The 21,816-nt window shown below is 42.8% G+C and overlaps 1 pseudogene; it reads right to left on the bottom strand.

Annotated features, from left to right (window-relative positions):
* Positions 1 to 994: 994 nt before the first annotated feature.
* The window catches only part of LOC127576959 (Ig heavy chain C region-like), a 155,814-nt pseudogene continuing 134,992 nt past the window's right edge, over positions 995 to 21,816 (bottom strand).

Raw genomic sequence — 21,816 nt, 5'->3', positions numbered from 1 at the left:
GTTCTCTGGAAAAAAACATGATTCTTAAAATGTTCCTCCTGCTGCGTCCTTCCAGGTCGATGATCATCTGTTGTTGCGTTTCCAGGTTTTTATTGATCGTAATTAAGGCTGTTCCAAGTGAGTGCAGTTTGGCATCTCTCTCTTTACCAGCTTGGTCGAGTTCAGCAATTAGTTGCATTTGTTTGGCGTTTTCCTGTCTTTAAAGTCCGTTAAAATGGACTTCAATTCGGCAAAGCTTCGATCGAACTGTCTATCCAGATTAGAAATAAGTTCCAAAGTAGGTTGATCTCCATTACCTTTACCATAAGCTGACGCTTTAATATCTGGTGTTCATTTCAACAGTTAATTATCAAAATTTAGCTTGTGCCAGTATTGTAGAAGAATTATTAAAGATGGTAAATAGAAGGTTAAAAAGTGATTGGACCAAAGCCAAATTGTAACTTATTCCATCGAGCGCCACCAATAGACTCCACACTAATTTAATGAGTTCTCAAATCTGATCTACCATGAACAGCAAGGATCTGTGTAACCTGATAAATTCCCTGGAGATTTGCCCAATCACAGGACTTTGTGAAAAGCGAGAGAATGGAAGTGTACCACATATCAGGGATATTAATGCATAAAACTGAATCATCGATTTCCTCTTAATTGCAAAGATGGAAGTAGATATCGGGAAGCCAGGAGGTTTTCATTCTGCATTTCTTGCAATGTAAGGCTACATACAGGATAAAACGCCATCTTCTGGCTAGTCAATAACTTGCTGATATCTCTGAAGTATTTGCAAAATTACTACAAGATCAAAACCCGTTTAATGTTTTCGGTTGCTGATCACAATTTTCTCGGATGATGAGGTTCGTGAAATATCTCAGCAGTTGAAGTATAATCTGCAGGGTGACGACGGTTTGTAATAAAAATGAAAGTGACCGATTCGGAAGCTCAAACAGCTGTGAATTTAACTTAACAAGACAACACTTCCAAATTATTAGCCAGTAAATCACGGAGAATTAGACGCAGTATTAAAACTGTCGGTTAGAAAGAGTGACACATGAACGAAGGTTTACCGCGAGATTTACTTCACTTCTGACCAAATTCGTCGGGAGGGACGGATCTCAAACAAAACAGATAAAGGTGGTCCCCTTCTCCCAGTCCTCTGCCGTCACGTTTAGTTTGCTGGCAACTGAGCTGGAGCCGCCTTCCTTATAGGTGTCAGGTTGTATGGAGTATCCCGAATACAAAAGTATGTCATTGGCCATCCAGCCGATGTATATATCTTCCGGGTAAAAACCGGTGGCTAGGCAAAGTAGGGTCCCTGCTTTCTCCGCTTGAATCTCATCCGATGATGGGTGCAGTAAGTACTTTTCGGACGTTGCATTTCAGCAACTGGACAGAGAGCAAAATCTGTTAAACTTGTTCTGTCTGTGACCTGAACTTTATTCTGTCTCTTCACGGGACTCAGCCGAGGTCAATTAACTCACCGTGAATATCAATGAACTCAACAAATGAGATCAGCATTCTGATACATCGCTTGCACGCTTGCCAAATAAATAGAGTGGTATATACCCTCTTGTCAATAAAATTATCGTTTCGAATTTTGCAGTTGCATTTCTGGGAAAGTGTTTATTATTATCCTACGCAACCAGATGTGTTTCCAATATTCTTTTCTATTTGGGTTGCGGTCTAGCATTATATGTTGAACGCATACCAGCAGCTGAAGGACTATTCAATTTTTCATTCTATTGACTAGATGATGACTGGCAATGTCCCAAAGTTTATTTCATGGACAATTTGGTGGTCTCTGATCGACGGTTAATTGCGCTTACCCTTGGAATTTTTGGTGGAGACTTTCACTGGTGTTGGCAGTTCACTATCTTCTACGAGACATAGGTATTCAACCCCACTGTTCCAATCCTCCACGGTGACCTTCAGCTTGCTGACAATGGCGGATTTACTTTTCCTGCACTCAGGACCATGAGTCTCTACTCCTTCCATTCATATATGCCCCGCAACACGCCAGGAGACCTTGACGTTTTGTAAATCAGCGTAAATCACTTCACAAACAGTGGTTGCTCTCCGAAGCATCCAGATCTCTTCAAAGGATGGTTTATGTATGGTGGCAGTAAGGTCAGTCTCACTGCAATCCTCTGGAAACAAAAGAGAGAAATTGTTATTTTCAAATTGCCATGTTCAAGCTGCGGATAACAACAATTGCAACCAGGTTAAGATAAACTAATAGTCCCGCTTACTGTATTTTCTCCGATTATTTCTTCTTAGCCACTAATGCACACCCGCCTTACTAGCTCGGATCCTCTGTCTTCGTTGGATGATTTACTCAATAATGTTTCCACTCATTAATACCACAATGCAGGAATTATGTTGACATAACTATAACTGTCACTAATTTCCCCCGTTCCTTGGATGCAAACGTTCACCCATTGGATTGACTAAAGATCCATGGCAAATGTTATCCGTAGCCTGAACGTGGCTGCCTCTCAGGTGCTTCACATAAAATGGCCAATTAGTTTCCCTCTTCCAATCCATAGTTTGATTCTAAAACCAGATTGTCCGGCTGGGACAAATAAGCGGAAAGTTACACTTAGTGTCAACCATTTTCTCCGTTATGAATGGAGTATAATGCGCTTTGAAAAATAAATCAAACGCATAAAATAACTTCTAAAAAAGAGCGCCATTGTTTGGTAGACATTCAGTGCACCATCATTTTACAGAACTGACATTATTCTGTCCAATATTTCCCGAAATGTTTCGTGGAAGTGACTGCACCAGAAATATGAAAACGTGCCTTTAATTTCAAATTGAAACGGTTTCTATATCTTATATTTCTAAAAAATGTAATGGAGTGAACATATTTCTGGTGAGTTCTTACTGAATGGATACTCTAAAATTATCGAAACCTTCTGCAATTTATTTACCTATAAAAATAACTTTAATATCCAAAGCATTCCATAAAGTACAATAGGATTTAATTTTTTTACACTAAAGTTTGCCCAAGTCATTCCATGATGCCAATCCGACAGAGGACAATGTGGAACAAAGTGTTTATGGGGCAATGAGGATAACTTACTTTTTCGTTCGGGTGTGAACAGGTAATGAGATCCCTGATTTAGCTTCATTAATTGACATCAATCCTTAAATGCCATAGCATACATCATAAGATCTGTTGTATTAGATTTGCATATATTTTGATTTCCAAAATCTGCTCCTCCTTGGTGATGATTGCAGAGGTGTTGGAAGGTCGGTTGGATGGCGAGGGGCAGCAAATGTATTAGCAAGTGAGAAATAAATGTGAATCCTCCAAATGATTTAAACGCAAAGGAGGGAGTGAAATAAATAACCTCAGAAAACGTATCCTGTGAATTGTATTATGTGGAATCATCCTACTATTAAAATATACGCGTCAGTCTCCTTATAAAGAAGCAGCTCGCAAAATTACCTTAATATACATTTATTTTCTTGCAACTGCTTTAGCAGTGTGAGCCCCTAAAGATGCTTTATATATGCGGGCTGAAGTTACTCCAGGACAGCCACCACGAACGTCCCCTGAGTATGTGTCCAGAAGTGAACGCTCTTGCTAGGCCACCAGAAAATGCAATGATCAATAATCTATTTTGCAGAGATCGTGTTGCGTTCTATTCAATCCTTGCGTCAATGGAGTCACAGAGATGACGACTTCTACCAGAAAAGGGATCTGGGCTCTCCTTGGTAACCTTGACGTCCGTGACCCTGTTTAACTTGCAAACATCCATAGTAAACTCAGCGAAGATCGAAGGTGAAAAAACTGGCCGGTGAAAGATGAATAATTTACTTTCAAAATAAACCGGTATTTGATGATTTTTTAAAAAAATCATTTTGTTACGGAACATGGATGCATCTGGTATGACCAACATTTATTTACCATCCAGAATTGCCTTTGACAAAGTGAGCTGAATTCCTGAACTGTTGCAGTGTTTATGCTGAGTCATAACCTGCACTGCTCTTGGGCAGCATGTAGACCTAGTGAAGATGAAGGAAAGACGATTAATTTCCAAGTGATAATGTGATGTGCCTGGAGGAGAACATATGAGTAAAAACATTCTTGTGGATCCAAAGCCCTTGTCTATCTTGGTGGCTGGGGTTTGGGGGATACTGTCAGAGTAGTGTTGGTAAATCACAACAGTGCATTTTGTATATGTTACACGGTACAGCGGATCTTCGCCATTGGCGGAGGATATCAGGGCTTATGGCCGGGAAGGCTGGAGCTAATAGGGTATCGCGGCGATCGGTACTGGGGCCTCAGTTGCTCTCAGTCTATTTCAATGACTTGACTGTGCGGACTATGTGCAATATGTCCATGTTTGCTAAGAATACAAAGCAGGTGGCATTGTGGGCTGTGATGAGGATTCAGAGCGACTTTAGTGGGATGTGGACAAGAAAATAAATGGACAAGTACTTAACAGAAAGAACATAAGGGGGCAAAGAGAGGCCATTGACTTTACTAGAAATGAGTAGAAAGATAGGATATACGGTAAATGGTCAAAACTGAGAAGTGTTTGTGTTCAGCGTGAAACGTTGAATGTTGAGTAGGTTGTTATAACTGTATTTCAGCAGATTGTTATTGCCTGAGACGTACGTGGTATAAATATTACTTGGCACTCGCAGCCAATGTTGGAATAGCAAGCAGGAATGGACAGTCTCATTTGTTGAAGTGTTGTGAATGGATTTGAACAATATGAATTCAGAATTGAATATCTGACCTTACTATGAAAAGAAGTGCATGAATTAAGTAGCTGAAGGTAGTTAGGCGCAGCTTCGATAATCACTTACGATGATGTAATGGTGCTTGGGTAATTGATCCTCACTATTTTGCTACGAACCAGCAAAAAAAGAAACACACTGAGGCATGATTCAGGGTCGAGAACTATTTCATTAATCACTACTTATGATAATAAGAAGAAAACAAAAGTAAAAATGTTAGTATGGTAGAAATATAAATGTTAAACCTTGTTATTAACCCCCAAAACTAAACTCTTCTTGTGTGTGTGGCAAAGTCCCAAACTCCAAGTCCAGGAATGGTTATTAAAGTTCAGTTCAGCAAACCATAGGGTGAAACATGAGCAAAGGCTTCTTCAACAACCATTGTTGTCTGAAGATAAGACGTAGAATTAGAGAACATAGAGAGAGTAATTACGAAATCCAAATGTTCCACGATGGAACCTTACGACACTTCTGTGTTTACTCGGTAGTGACTTCCTCATCCCGAAAAGCATCCGAATCGTGGTCGTCCACACAAATACCTGTTTCCTTCTACAGGTCAGCAACAAAGTGAACTCCACCGGCTTACTTCCAATTTCCATCCGTGGATTTCAGTGACAGACACAGTTATTGTTTCTCATCCATCGATAGAGAAACTGGCAGGCTGGTGTCTCTCTCTCTTCTCTCTCTCTCTCTCTCTCTCTCTCTCTCTCTCTCTCTCTCTCTCTCTCTCTCCCTCTCTCTCTCTCTTCGACAGACTGATTTCTTCAACAACGTCATTACGTCTGTTACCTTATGTTGACGTAAGCACGCCCCACACACACTCACACACACACACAACGATCTCTTATCTTAAAAGGACAGTCACTGAGTCCGTAACACCTCTCACCTAAGAAGAATTTTCCCAAGAAAAATTTTAATCGCACATACTGTTTGCATTGTTAATAATTATCATGCTTTACAATTACAGAATATCAGATTAGTAAAGATATATGTTTCCCATTTAACGTCGAGAAAGACAATCAGCAATCACGTTATCTTTGCCTTTAATGTGAGTTATCAGGAGATCAAACTCTTGCAAAATTAAACTGCAGTTTAACAGTCTTTTGTTCTTGTTTTTGACTCGGCTGAGAAATACCAATGGGTTATGATCTGTATACACAGTCAATGGTTTCTGAGCGGTGCAAACATATACACTGAAATGTTGTAAGGCTAAAACTAGCACAGAAGGCTGTTAAAGTTGTGGTTCCAGCCATCGCACTGTTTTCCCATTGTCAATCGATTTCAGGTTTACCACATATGTGGTCCACGTTTGACCCAATGTTCTGATAAGTTTGGCCTTCTCATGGTCCTGGCGAAACCCAAATTTGGCATTAATGAGCACGTTGCTGGTGGGTAATTGCTGTTTGGCAATGATTTGGAACGCACTGACTGAACGTTAATTAAATGGATTCGAATCGCCTTACTTTCGGGGGACAGGAATTGCCTCGCCAATTATCCACATTGCGGCGTAGGCTTCTGTGCTGTAATTGAATTGGACCAATTAGCTCTGGGCTCGAAGACACAAGAGACTGTAGATTCTTGAATCTGCAGCAACACACAAAAAGCTGAAGTAACTCAGCGGGTGATGCAGGGTTGAAGGCCTGAAATGGGCAGGCAACTTTTCGGACGGAGATCCTTCATCTGGACTGGGCCAAAGCCCTTCAGAACTGTTTCCCTCGATTGATGCTGCCTGACCTGCTGTTTTCCTCCTGTTTTCTTTTGTGTGGAGCTATAGGCGCTTCTTGTTCCCCAGAGTAAGTTTTCATTACTGGAACAATTGTTGCTCGAGTACACTGTCTTCCTTGTGGAATGGGACCAAATGTTCCAAAGGACTATCGTTTATAAATATGACTTCGTATCGATATTCAAAGTACTACCTTTTAGTTTTCCCACAACACAGTCACAGTCTAGTCAGAACTTACTACTTCGCGGCCTGACCATCCCCTTGTTCACGGAGGTGTTCTTGCTCCATAAGGGTTGGATATCATCAAAACCCCGGCTGTCACCAAGCGAAAGGAAAAATAAACTCGCCAAAATGAGGATGAAAAAGTCCATAGAACCATAGAACCATCGAACAATACAGCACAACACAAGCCCTTCGGTCCACCATGTTGTGCAGACCTTTAAACGACGACTAAGACTATCTGACCCCTTCCTCCCACATATCCCACAATTTAAATTCCTCCATATGCTTATCTAACAATCTCTTGAACTTCACCAACATATCTGCCTCCACCACCACCCCAGGCAGCGCATTGCATTCACCAACCACTCTCTTGGTGAAAAACTACACTCTGATATCTCCCTTGAACTTTCTACCCATTGTTTGAAAGCCATGCCCTCTTGTATTGAGCATTGATGCCCTGGAAAAGAGGCGCTGGCTGTCCACTCTGTCTATTCCTCTTAATATTTTGTATAACTCTATCATGTCCCCCTCATCCTCCTTCTGTCCAATGAGTAAAGCCCTAGCTCTCTTAGTCTCTCCTCAGAATCCATACACTCCAAATCAGGCAGCATCTTGGTAAATCTCCTCTGCACCCTTTCGAACGCTTCCACATCCTTCCTATAATGAGGCGACCAGAACTGGAAACTGTATTCCAAGTGTGGTCTAACCAGAGTTTTATAGAGCTCCATCATTACCTCGCAGCTCTTAAACTCGATCCCAAGACTTACGAAAGCTAACATCCCAAAATCTTTCTTAACTACCCTATCCACCAGTGATAAAGGAACCATTAGGCAGGAGTGATTGAAATCAGTTTCAATTTGAGAAGGAGAAGCTGATAACTGGTACTTCGATATATCAGTGGAACAAAGGAAATTAGAGTGGCATGAGAGAGGTGCTGACCAATATTGATTGGAGGGACGGCAGAGCAGAAATGGATGGAATTTCTACAAGAAATAAGGAAAATGCATGTTACAAGAAAAAAAGGTTTTGAAGGGAAAAAAAGGCACGAATGTGGATAACGAGAGAGGGGTGAATGCAAAAATAAAAGCAAATGGGAGGGCATAAAAGGAAGCAAAAATTAGCGGGAAAACAGAAGACTGGGAAACTTTTAAAAACGTGCAGAAACAGGCTAAGAAGATCATTAGGAAAGAAAAGATGGATTATGAAAGAAAGTTGGGAGATAACATTCGAAAAAAATACTAAGTTTTTTTTAAATAGATAAGGAGTAAAAGAGAGACACGGGTTTATATAGGACCAATCGATAACGGTGCGGGAGATTATAACGGATGATAAAGAGATGGCAGACGAACTAAATGAGTATTTTACATCGTTCTTCACTGTGGAGGACATCAGAAATATAGCAGATAGTCAGGGGTCTCAAGGAATGGAACTGAGTTCATTTAAAACTACTAGAGAGAAGGTGCAAAGAAAAGTAAATGTACTAAAGACTGATAAGTCTCCCGGCCGGATGAGGTGCATCCCCGGCTTCTGAACGAGGTGGCTTTAGAGATTGCAGAGGCACTGGTGATAATTTTCCAGGAATCGATAGACTCCGGCATGTTTCTGGAGGACTGGAAGGTCGCAAATGTGGTTCCGCTGTATAAAAAGGTGGGAGGCAGTATAAAGGAAATTACAAACCTATTAGTCTGACATCGGTGGTGGGAAAGTTATTAGAATTGATCCTCAAGGATGAGGTTATGGAATAACTAGAGGAGCAAGGCAAGATGCGTCCAAGCTAACATGGTTTCGTGAAGAGAAGATCCTGCCTGACCAACCTATTGGAGTTTGTTGAAGAAATCTCAGGTAGGGTGGATAAAAGGAGGGGCGGTAGGTATTGTTTATTTACACTTTCAAAAGGCCTTCGACAAGGTGCCGCACAAGAGACTGATTAATGAGATGAGAGGTCATGAAATGACAGGTAGGATAACAGAATGGGTGGAACATTGTGTGGTTGGCAGAAAGCAAAGGGTGGGAATAAAAGGATCCTGTTCTGGTTGGCTACTCGTTACTAGTGGTGTTCCGCAGGGGTCGGTGTTGGGGCCGCTTCGTTTTACTCTGTACCTTAACGATTTGGATGATAGAGTAAATGATTTTGTGGCTAAGTTTGCCGATGACACTAGGATAGGTGGAGGAGTAGGGAGTATTGAGGAGAGAGGAAGGTTGCAGAGAGACCTAGATAGTTTAGGAGAATGGGCAAGTATATATGAGATCAATTTTGAGAAATGTGCAGTTGTACACTCTGTAAACAGAAATAAATGGGCAGATTATTATCTGGAAGGGGAGACAATTCAAAGTACAGAAGTACAAAGGGACTTGGGGGTACTTGTGCAGGATACCCTAAATTTTAACCACCAGGTCGGATCTGCGGCAGGTAAGCGAATGTTATGTTAAAATTCATTTCGAGAGTTGTAATGAATAAAAGTAAGGAAGCGTTGATGAATCTCTACGGGGCACTCGTGAGGCCTCATTTGGAATACTGTGTGCAATTTTGGACCCCATATCTTGGGAAGGATGGAGAGTGTTCAGAGGAGATTTACGAGGATGATTCAGGGAATTAAAGGGCTTACATATCATGAGCGTTTGTCGGCTCTTGGACTGTACCCACTGGAGTACAGAGAATGAGAGGGGACCTCATAGGGTAATTTAAATAGTTGAAAGGACTGAACAGAGTAGATGTGGCCAAGCTCTTTCCCTTGGTGGGTGAGTCCGGGACCATAGTGCACAATCTTAGAATTAGAGGGTACAGGTTTAAAACAGAGATGAGGAGAAGTTTCTTTAGCCAAAGGGTAGAGAATTTATGGAATACCTTGCCACGTACAGCAGTAGACGCCAGATCATTGGAGGAGTTTAAGGAGGAGACAGATAAATATCTAATTAGTCAAGGTATCAAGGGATATGGGGATAAGGGCGGAAATTGGGGTTAGAATAGTTTCTTCTCTCATGGAGCAGACTACCCACCCCCCAATTTCTTTTTTTATTTTTCTCCTTTTCTTTGGAACAGACTCGATGGGCCGAATGGCCTACTTCTGCTCCCTTGTCTTATTTCATCTTGTGATCACCTGAAATATAACTTTCAGTGATCTGTGGATATGAACCCCCAGATCCCGCTGCTCCTCTACACTACCCAGAATCCTGCCATTAACCTTGTACTCCTCCTTGGAGTTTGTCCTTCCAAACTGTAACAACCCACACTTCTCTGCATTAAAGTCCATCTGCCACTTCTCAGCCCAGCTATGCATCCTATCAACATCCCACTACAAGGTTCCACAGCCCTCCACACTATCCACAACAACATCGACCTTTGTGTCGTCTGCAAACTTGTTAACCCACCCTTTCTCCCCTTCATCCAAGTCATTAGTAAATATCACGAAAAGTAGAGGTCCCAGAATAGATCCTTGTGGGACACCACTAGTCACAGCCCTCCTAATTGAATGCACTCTCTCCACCATAACTCTCCACTTTCTATAGGCAAGCCAAGCCTGTATCCACATTGCAAAGCCTCCCTGGATCCCATTCCCTCTGACCCTCTGAAGAAGCCTACCATGTGAAACCTTTTCAAATGCCTTACTAAAATCCAAGAAGACCAGAGCAGCTGCTCTAGCCTCATCAATCTTCCTAGTCACTTCCTAAAAGAACTCCTTCAGGCGTGTGAGACATGCTCTTCCCTTCACCAAGCTATGCTGGCTGTCCCTAATCAGTCCACGATTCTCTAAATGTTCATAGATCCTGTCTCTTAGAATCCTTTCCAACAGCTTGCCCACCACAGACGTAAATCTCGCTGGTCTGTAATTCCCTGAACTTCCCCTACTACCTTTTTCGAATACGGGGACAGCAGTTGCCACCCTCCAATTTTCCAGTACCAATCCCATGGACAACGAGGACTCAACGATCCTAGCCAACGGTTCAGTAATCTCCTCCCTCGCCTCCCGAAGCAGCCTGGGGAAAATTCAGTCAGGTCCTGGGGACTTATCTGTCCTCATATTTTCTAACAGCTCCAACACATCCTCTCTTTTGATATCTACACGCTCTAGAACATTGACCTTACCAACACTGTCCTTAGCGTCATCAAGACCCCTCTCTTTAGTGAATACTGAAGAGTATTCATTGAGAACCTCACCCACTTCCACAGCTTCCAGGCACGTCTTCCCACCTTTGTCTCAAATCAGCCCTACCTTTATACTTGTCATCCTTCTGTTCTTCACCTACGAGAAAAAAGCCTTGGAATGCTCCTTAACCCTCCTCGCCAAAGCCTTTTCATGCCCCCTTCTTGCTCTCCTCAGCCCCTTATCAGTTCCTTCCTTGCTACTCTATATTCCTCACGAGCCCTATCTGATCCTTGCTTCTTACACCTTATGTATCCTGCCTTCTTCTTCCTAACCAGTTGTTCCACCTCTCTTGACACACATGGTTCTTTCACCCTGCCATTCTCTCTCTGTTTCATCGGCACAAATTTATCCCTAACATCCTGCAAGAGATCCCGGAACATCGACCACATCTCCATGGTACATTTCTCTTCAAAATTGTCATCCCAATATACACTCTCATGTTCTAGCCTTATAGCCTCATAATTTGCCCTTCCCCAATTAAATATCATCCCATCCTATTTACTCCTATCCTTGTCCATGCCAATGCTAAAGGTTATGGAGCGGTGGTCACTGTCACCCTGATACTCACCCACTGAGAGATCTGTCACCTGACCCGATTCATTACCTAATACTAGATCTAATATGGCATTCCCTTTAGTTGGCCTGTCAACATACTGTGACAGGAATCTGTCCTGGACACACTTAACAAACTCTACCCCGCCCAAGCCTTTGGCATTAAGCAAGTGCCAATCAGTATTTGGGAAGTTGAAGTCGACCATAATGACAACCCTGCACCTTTCCAAAATCTGCCTCCGAATCTGCTTCTCAGTATCCATGCTGCGACCGGAGAGCCTATAGGATACTCCCAGTAGAATAAATGCTCTTTTCTTGTTCCTAACTTCCACCCATACTGACGCTGGAGAGGATCCTTCTACATTATCCACCCTTTCTGCAGCTGTAATAGTATCCCTGACCAGCATCGCCACCCCTCCTCCTCTTCTCCTCCCTCCCTTTTCCTTTTAAAACACTGAAATCCAGGAATATTCAATATCCATTCCTGCCCTGGTGAAAATCAAGTCTCTGCAAGAGCCACAATATCATAGTCACATGTACTTATCCAAGCTCTCAGTTCATCACCCTTATACATGATACTTCTTACATTTAAGTAAATGGACGTTAGTCTGAATTTTTCCCCGTCGCTCGGAAGAATGATTATCATATGAACATTTTTATCTAGTTCGAAACAAAAGTTTAAAAAATGAACATATGGGAAATGAGTTCGCTCTCGTCAAATGGAATATTCTCCAAACAGACGTTATTCGGCTCGCCCTTGCGAAAGGTTTTAATTCTTAATGCACAATGCCTCACATGAATTAGTTCCACCCATTGTTTCTCCAATCACTGAACAGTGCAATTTGAAAATTGTCTACAATCGCAAAGCTGCCCAGCAGTGAATTTATAAAAGAAATTGACTGGGTCCTCACTCCGATTTGCGCGCCACACACATTGAGGACTTATCATTAAATAATTTCTTACCTGCCTGTGAGTTATTAGTGCGCTAATTCATGTCCATGAATCATATTTCACCTTAACCTTAGAGTGTAATTACAAGTGTGATCCGTTAATCGATGTTCGCGCATTTCATTCAAAAATCGCAAGGAGGCAAGTTGTTATTGATCAATTACTGTCCACACATTTTGTTCCAGATTTACCTTACTGGGATCCTATAACTCGTAGAGCATATTAATATTTCCATACAGTTGCACTCGCCATATTCAACAGAAATCCCATTATATGTGTGGAATCTCAGTTGATGTGTATACATGTTGTTTCACCGGACGATGACGGAGGCCTGATCACTACAGCCGCACGTTAAAATTCAATCTGCTCTTCCCGTCCCCGATTTCTGACCATTGCAGACTGTTGTTGGATTTTAGCTGTTAACTGGGATGTAGACAGCGGATTGCATATGTGTATTTTGACCAGTTCGCCTGACCTTTGGGGGACCTGATGTTTTCCCTCACGGTGGATTTTGAATGTCAGTGCGAGACGACACATGAGTATGTTGCACCCTTCTTCCACTCAGCTGAAGTCAGAAAGAGAAGTCTCTTCGTGCTGAAGGTCATGTCCTGTTGAAGCGCCGTGGGGAGCCTGGCCGCGTTTGAGCGGAATGTGGCTCCGTCCTTCTCCCAAGAAATCGATATGTTGTCGGAGTAGAACCCTCTTATCAAGCAGGTGAGTGCAGCGGTGTTCGCAGCTTGAGTCTCCTCTGGAGAAAGGGGCAAGAGGCGGAGCTTTGGCTTCACTGGGTCGGCTGGAAGAGAAGGTTAATATTCCAATAACAGCTTTTCGGAAACATGATTGAAATGAAACCCTGGAAGTACCCAACAGAACTTGTAGGAACTGTGGAGGAGGAAACAACGTCCTCTTTTCCACTTGATAAGGTTCCTAACTGAGAGCTGGTCTAATTATTTCAGACAACTGGGATCCAAAGACTCCTGGCCTATTGCATCCAAAATTGGCTGGTTCTGTCACTGGACATCAAGTCTTTTACTGGAGGTGCACCACAGGGACTGGTGCTGAGACCTTTGTTGTTTATGATCTATATTAACGACTTGACTATGAATATAGGAGGCATGACAGGAAATTTAGTGGTGTTGTGGATAGCAAGGAAGGCTTACAAAGGGTCTGACAGAATATTGATCAGATGGAAAGTTGGGCGGAACATGGTATATGGACTTTATTTCCGAAAAATGCGTATTGATGCATTTGAGATTTCAAAATGAGCTATGACCTTTACAGTAATTGGCAGGGCATTAAGGAATGCTGATCGACAAATATACCTTGGGATTCAAGTCCATGGTGGCAACACATGCAGATCGGGTGGTAAAGAAGGAATATGCCATGCTTGCCTTCTTAGGTCAAGGCTTAGAAAATAAAAGTTTGTAAGTTATGTTGCAACTGTTCAAGATACAAGTTAAGCTGTGCTACGACTATAATGAGCAGTTATGGTCGCCACACTATGGGAAAGATGTGACTGCGCTGCAATAGTGCATATGAGATAAACCAGTATGTTAACTGGATTGGAGAACTTCCGTTAGAGCGAGGGATTGGATAGGTTGGGCTTGTTTTCTCTGGAGTGAAGGAGGCTGAGATGTGACCTGATAAAATCATATATAATATATAAAATGATATATCATATATAATATATATGATAAATCATATATAATATATAATATGATTTTATCCATATGATTTATATAATATATGATTTTATCTATCTATCTATATATATATATAGATATAGATATAGATATATATATATATATATCTATCTATATATAGGTAGATAGATAGATAGATAGATAGATAGATAGATAGATAGATAGATAGATAGATAGATAGATAGATAGATAGATAGATAGATAGATAGATAGATAGATAGATAGATAGATAGATAGATAGATAGATAGATAGATAGATAGATAGATAGATAATTGTATATAATATATATAAGGTATTACAACAGAGACAGAGACTACATGTATGTGATATACACACACACGTGCGCGCGTGCGCGCACGCTATTTTATCAGGTCACGTCTCAGCCTATAATATATATATGGCAGATCGTCAAAATATTTTCCCCATGGTAGGGATATCAAAAACACGAGGATATGGTTTTAAGTGAGAAGAAGATTTTTTAGAGGGGATGTTCTTGAAAAAAAGTACACAGAGAGTAGCTGATATCTGAAACGCTCAAGCAGAAGGGTTGGTGGGGACAGCTGTAATCACTACGTTTTAGAGGCATTCCGACACACAATGAAACATGCAAATCAAAGAAGGAAACTTTTCTGCCACCGGCAAGTAGAATTAGTGTAGACGGACTAAAAGTTCGGCATGGTCGTCCTAGGGCGAATGGCCCGTTTTTGTGCTGTATGATTCCATGTCTATTACTGGGGTGGGGCGGCACAGTGGCTTATCTATTAAAGTTGCTGCCGCAAAACTCCAGCAACCCTGGTACGATCACAAAAATGTATGCGGGAATTTACATGATTGTCGTGTGACAGCGTGGGTTTCCTCCAGGTGCTCCGGTTTCCACATCGCAAAGACAAGCCAATGGCTGGCTTAACTGGCCACTGTAAATTATCCTAAGTGTGAAGGTGAATGGTAGAATCTGAGGGGGGGGGGGGAGGGGTGCGGGGGGCGTAGGGTGGATTTGGTGGAATTGTGGAGGAAACAAAATAGAATTGGTGTCCAATTAATGTAAATGGGTGCTTGATGACCGGCTCAGACTTAGTGGACTCAATGCTGTAACACTCAATGACTAACATTTAGCTATAGCTGCACCGACTGTGAGAAAATCCCACTTTCGCCCTGAACAAGAAAATATAATCACCCTTGCTCCACCCCTCGTAACTTCATGCCCGTTTCCCTCTGCACCCTGCTGCCTGACATACAGTAGTTTATGTTGCTTTTGCAGCATCTACATGGTTTTGCATTTATATTGTTGCTACTGTGCCCACCTTTTGTCTTTCCTGCCCGCTTTGATACCAGAGCGACTGATTTTATTTCACCGGGCATGTGTATTCCATCCAGCTGTATCATTCCGCCACGCTGCTGGTCAAGCGGCCGACTGTCAGATACTGGTTTCTGGTCTTTGTTTGTTCGATCTGAACACCGACAACCCTTTCCTTTCCACCCACTGTACAAAAGACGGAAACCTCAATCGGGGTTGTGGAGTTCACTTCACACACCAGGGTGGCAGTTTTGTTAATCCAGATTTCTTCAACGCTCCGATATCTGAGAATTATTGCGTGTTCTGGAATCCACAATTGAGACAATGACTTACTGCTGACCAACCAGAAATTTAGTAATCATTCAACTTCATAAAAAGTCATTACATGCTAAGACGTCAACGTGTCCCAGATTCGTTCTTTGAGTGTTTAATTCATCTATCACCTTTTGATTCCAGATTAGAGTTCTAATGACGTGGCCGCGCCTAAGGTACGGATTGTTGGGTAACCACCAGGCAACGTAGAGAAAGCAGGCAGACCGTGCAGGATTCGCCTGTGGTCATTCCCATCAGCCACAAGTTTACAGCTTTGGATACTGTTGGAAGAAGACCTATCAGGGCACAGCAGCAGCAGCAGCATGTCGGAGACACTGTTATGGCCTCAGAGGCTCTGCAGCGAAGGATGAAGTCAGGCAGAGCAATAGCGATTGCAGACAGGATATTCTGTAGCCACAACAGAGACACAATAATGGTGTGTTGCCGACCGGCTGCCATGGTCGAGGACGTCTTAGAGCCGCTGCAGAACATTCTCAAGGAAGAGGGTGAGCAGCGAGAGATCGTGGTGCACATTGGCACAAACGACGTAATTAGAAAGGGAGAAGAGGACTGCGCATTGAGTATAGGGAGCTAGGAAAGAAGCTGAATAGCTTCCAGTGTCACGTCCTAGTCAGGGCATGAATAGAAGATAGAACAGATGAATGTGTGGCTGAGGAGCTGCAGCGGGGGCAGGGTTTCTGGTTCTTGGATCATTGGAACCTGTTCTGCGACAGGGCGACCTGTACAAGAGGGACATATTGAATCTTAACTGGAAGGTAAGCAACATACTGGCGGGTAGGTTTCCTGTTGCTTCGCAGGAGGTGATAATCAGAGCAGAAAATGAAGGGATTGAGAGAAAGGTAAATCTTATGACCAGTAAGTCTGTAAGGAAGGATGGGCAGGAGAAAGTTAATAGACACGATGAATCGGACGGGCTGAAGTGTGTTTATTTCAATGGCAGGAGTATTATGAGTAATGGTGATGAACTTAGAGTATGGATCAGTACATGGAACTATGATGTTGTGGTCATTACAGAAACTTGGTTGAGAGAGGCGCAGGACTGAATGATTAATGTTCCAGGATTTCGGTGTTTTAGTAAAAATAGAGTGCGGGGTAAAATGGTGCGTGGGAATTGCACAATTAATCAGGGACAACATCACAACTGCACTCAAATGGGAAATAATGAAGGGCGCCTTCACTGAGTCGATATGAGTAGAACTCAAAAATAAGAAAGGTGCAATCAATCTGATTGGAGTATACTACAGACCACCCAATTGCCACAGGGACATTGAGGAACAGATATGCATGTAGATTCGGGGAAGGTGCAAAAAGCAACTCGGTAGTGTTTGTGGGTGACTTCAGCTTCCGCAATATTGACTGGGACCTTATTTGTGCAAAACGTTTAGATGGAGAAGAATTTGTTAGGTGCATTTAGGAGGGTTTCTAAAATCAGTATGTATATACCCCAAAGAGAGGAGGGACCATACTGAATATGGCATTGGGAAATGCCGTTGTCCGGCTGACTGAGCTTTCAGTGGGAGAACTTTAAGGAAATAGTAATCAAAACTCCTTCAGTTTTGAAGAAAGCTATGAATAATAATAAGTATGGACCTTGCAGGGGAGTATTAAATTGGGGCAGGACAAATTACGACAGCACTAATGTGGAACTATAAAGAGTTAATTATGAACAGCTGTTTTGGAGCAAATCATCATAAAACATGTGGAGGCTGTTTAAATCCCAACTACACAGAGCACAGGACAGGTATGTTATGGGAAGAAGGTAGGACAAGGATGGCAAGTTAACGGATCCGTGGATTACAAAAGAGGTAGTGAATTTAGTCAAGAAAAAAAAACAAGCGTATGCAAAGTTGAGGAAGCTAAAATGAAACAGTGCCCTTGAGGATTATGAAAAACCCAGACAAAAGCACAAAAAGGGAATTAGGAAAGCCAGGGGGCCCATGAAAAGTCATTCGCAAGTAACAGTAGAAATAATACCAAGGCGTTGTATACATCCAAAAGGAGCGAAAGGATCACACGGGAGAGGGTGGGACCACTCAAGGATAAAGGAAGGAAGATGTAGTTTGAGACAAAAGACGTGGGCGAGGTCCTAACTGAGTACTTTGCATTGGCATTTACCAAGGAAAATTACTATCTTTGATTAGTGAGATTAGTGTGAAGTGTACTGATACTCAGGGGCATTTTGAGATAAATAAAAAGGTAGTGTTGGGTCTGCTGAAGAATATTAAGCTAGATAGGTCCCAGGGAGTGATGGGATATATATATCGGGATACCAAAAAAGGCAAGCCGTGCGATTGCTGGGGGCTTGACCAAGATCTTTCAGTCTTCTCTTGCCGCATGTGATATCCGGGAGGAGTGTCGAGTAGGGAATGTTGTTCCGCTGTTCAAGAAGCAAAATAAGGATTTGTTTCTTGAACATACTATTGACTAGTGAGTCTCACGTCAGTGGTAGCGAAACTATTGTAGAGGATTCTTGGGGATAGGATTTATGAGCACGTGGAAAACCATTGCTTAATTAGGGACAGTCAGCATGGCTTTGTGCGAGGTAAGTCATGTCTTACTAACTTGATCGAGACTTTCGATGATATGACGAAAGTGATTGATGAGCGTAAAGCTGCAAATGTTGTCTACATGGATTTTAGTAAGATGTTTGACAAGGTCCTTCATGGTACGTTCATCCACAAGAATGAGATGCATGGACTCCACGGTGACTTGGCCATTTGGATTCAGAATGCGCATACCAATAGAAGAGAGAGGATAGTAGTCGATGGGACTTATTCTGGCTGAAGGGCCATGACTACTCGTGTTCCGTAGGGATCCTTACTGTGACCTCCGCTGTTTGTGATATATAACTTGGATGAAAAGGTGCATGGGTAGGTTAGTAATTTCAGAAAGGATACTAAGATTGGTGATGTTATGGATGGTGTAGAAGATTGCCAAAGGATACAGCTGGATACAAACTAGTAGCAGATATGGACCCAGATGGATTTTATTCCGCGCAAATGTAAGGTGTTGCACTTTGGGAAAGGGACAATGCAAAGACAATGACAGGGCGCTTAACAGCGTTGATGTAAAGAGGGGCCTTGGAGTCCAAGCCCATAGTTTCCGAAAACGGGTTGCATAAGCTTATCGGGTGGTAAAGAAGGAGTCTGGCATGCTTGCCTTTATGCGACAAAGCATTGAGTTAAAGACTCAGGAAGTTATGTTGCAACGTTGTAAAACTCTGGTTATACCGCACGTGGAAACTTGCGGAGAATGCAGAAGGGGTTTACTAGGATGTTGCTTGAAAAGAGGTCATGTGCTATAAGGAAAGGTTGGACAAATATGGTGTGTTTCCTCTGGAGCAGCGGAGCTTGAGCGGAGACCTGATCGAAACTTATAACATTATAAGAGGCACAGTTGGAGTTGACAGCCGGTATCTTTTTCCTAGGATCGGTATGTCTAATAGAAAGGGGAGTGCATTTAAGGTGAGAGGGGGTAAGTTCAGAGGAGATGTGCGGGGTAAGGTTTTTACCCTGAGAGTCGTGGAATACTGGAAGGCGCTGCCAGGTGTGGTAGTGGAGGCAAATATGATAGAGGCCTTTAAGAAGCTCTTAGGCACATCAATATACAGAGAATGGAAGAATAAGGACCTTGTGTAGGCAAAGAGGACTAGTTTAGTTTCGCAATTAAATTACGTTTAATTAGTTCGGCACTGCATCGTGGCTGGAAGGGCCTGTTCCTGTGCTGTACTGTTCTATGTTCTAGATTTTCCTGAACCCCCGGGTCACATATAAGTAATACAGTAATACAGTACTTATACATATATAAGTAATACAGAGATAAGCGGAGAGAAAGAGGGGAGAGGTGCATGCAGCCAGACCAAATTTGACGCAGTTGAAAAGAATGAGATGAAGCTGAGAGGTGGCCGAACAGACAGAGGGATAGGGAGAGAGAGAAAAATCAGAGAGAAAGAAGGTGAAAGCCAGTGATAGAGGGGAAAAGTTCCTCATTAAATCTGAACTGCTGAAGATCATTTGGCCTGTTGTGTCCAATTGTTCCCTGACATTTAAAGACTGTCTTTGAAAGAATGATAGACCGGTTGAGCACGAGGTTTTGCTGCCGTTTTTCTCTGATTAGTCCAGTGGTTACCCCGCCATACAACACAATTCACTAAGCCCACCGCTGAGTGGTGAGTGCGTGGAATGGGCTGCCGGAAACGGTGGTGGAGGCGGATACGATAGGGTATTTCAAGAGACTGTTATATATGTACGTGGAGCTGGATAAAATAGAGGGTTATGCGTAAGCCTAGTACTTTCTAGGGTAGGGACATGTTCGGCACAGCTTTGTGGGCCGAAGGGCCTGAATTGTGCTGTAGTTGTTCTATTTTCTATGTTCTATTTGTCCTTTTACAACCCTTAATTTTGCATGCACACGTACTGAAAGACAATAGATATAATAAATCTGCACAACATTAACGAGTACCAGAACTCCAAAGTTAAGGAATAAGACTAAATATTGTTCACCACCCTTCCCCTTTGTTCGTATTTTAAGATGCCTGAATCCATTGGAATTTTTTCGCACATACAAATTCATTTGGGTGATCATAGTACCATATTCCTCTATGTATCAAGAACTCTTATAACTACAGTTTGCATAATTTACTGCTAAAGCATTCTGAATCGCATTTCAGAGACAGACGAAATTGTACAGATGCTGGATGCATCTGGAGCAATACAAAAAGGTGCTTGAGGTACTCAGCAGGTCAGGCGGTATCCATGAAGGGAAATAAATATTCGACGTTTGGGGCCGAGACCCTTCATTGGGACTGCAAAGGAAGCGAGCAGAAGCCAGAACAAGAAGGTGGGGGGGGGGGGAGGACTACACGCAGACAGGGTATAGGTGAGTTCAGGTTATAGACGTCCAGCTGAGAGGGGTAAGGTAGTGGGTGGGGGAGGTGGAGAAGATGTAATAAGCAGAGAAGTGATAAGTAGAAGAGGCCGAGGGCACAAGAAGTATGAATCCGGTAGGAAGGCGCAGTGGACCATGAAATAAAGTATGGGGAGGGGAGGAGATGAGGTTGGCGGGTAACCAACATGGGGCAAGGGAGACAAGAAAATAAGGGAAGATAAAGGAGTGCAGATGGGACAAAAAGAAAGGGTGGGGTTACCGGACGTCAGAGAAATCGATGCAAAGGCCATCAGGTTGGGGTCTCCCAAGGTGCAATATGAGGTGTTGTTCCTCCAACCTGCGCCTAGACTCAACGTGGTAGTACAGGAGGCCGTGGATAGACATGTCAGTATGGGAGTGGTATGTGGAATTGAAGTGGGTGGCCAGAGAGAAGTCCTGGCTGTTGTGGCGGACGGAGGGAAGGTGCACGACGAAGCAGTCACTCAATCTGCATCGGGTCTCACCAACGTACAGGAGGCCACACCGGGAGCACCGGATGCAAGAAATGACTTCTCGGACTCACCTGGAAGGATTGTTTGGAACTCTCAGTGGTGGTGAGGGAGGAGGTGTAGGGACAAGTGTAGAACTTGGTGCGGTTGCAGGCACAAGTGCCAGGGGTGTTACTGGTGGGGAGGGCCGAGTGGACAAGGGAGTATCAGAGTGAGAGAAGAGAGAGAGTAAGCTTAGTGGACAAGACAGGCAGGGAGTGAAGAAAGACTGATGGATTAAATTGCATTTGTTTCAATACAAGAGGCCTGAGATGTAATGCAGATGAATTCAGGGCATGGGGAGGTACATCGGACTGGGATACTATAGCCATTACAGAAACATGGTTAAGGGAGGGACCGGACTGGCAGTTAAATGTTCCAGGGTACAGCAGCTATAGGCGGAATAGAGATGGAGGGAATACAGGAGTGGGGGTTGAATTCCGATTCGGGAGAACATCACGGCGGTACTCTGAGATAAAATTAATAAGGAGGGGTGATGACCTTGTTGTAATTGTACTATAAGTCGCCTAATAGTCGACGTAAATTAGAGGAACAAATATGCAGGGTGATTACATAAAGTTGCACGAATAATACGGTTATCATAGCAGGTGATTTTAACTTTCCTAATATAGACTAGGACTGTCATAGTGCTTAGGGCTTAGACCGGGTGAAATTTGTTAAGTGTGTTCAGGAAAGTTTCCTTAAGCAATATATTGAAGACACAACCAGGTC

This window comes from Pristis pectinata, chromosome 12, assembly GCF_009764475.1.
Source record: "Pristis pectinata isolate sPriPec2 chromosome 12, sPriPec2.1.pri, whole genome shotgun sequence".
In the NCBI taxonomy this organism is placed as follows: Eukaryota; Metazoa; Chordata; class Chondrichthyes; order Rhinopristiformes; family Pristidae; genus Pristis; species Pristis pectinata.
The sequence above is the reverse complement of the archived record's forward strand: the minus strand, read 5'-3'. Positions and strand labels throughout refer to the sequence as shown.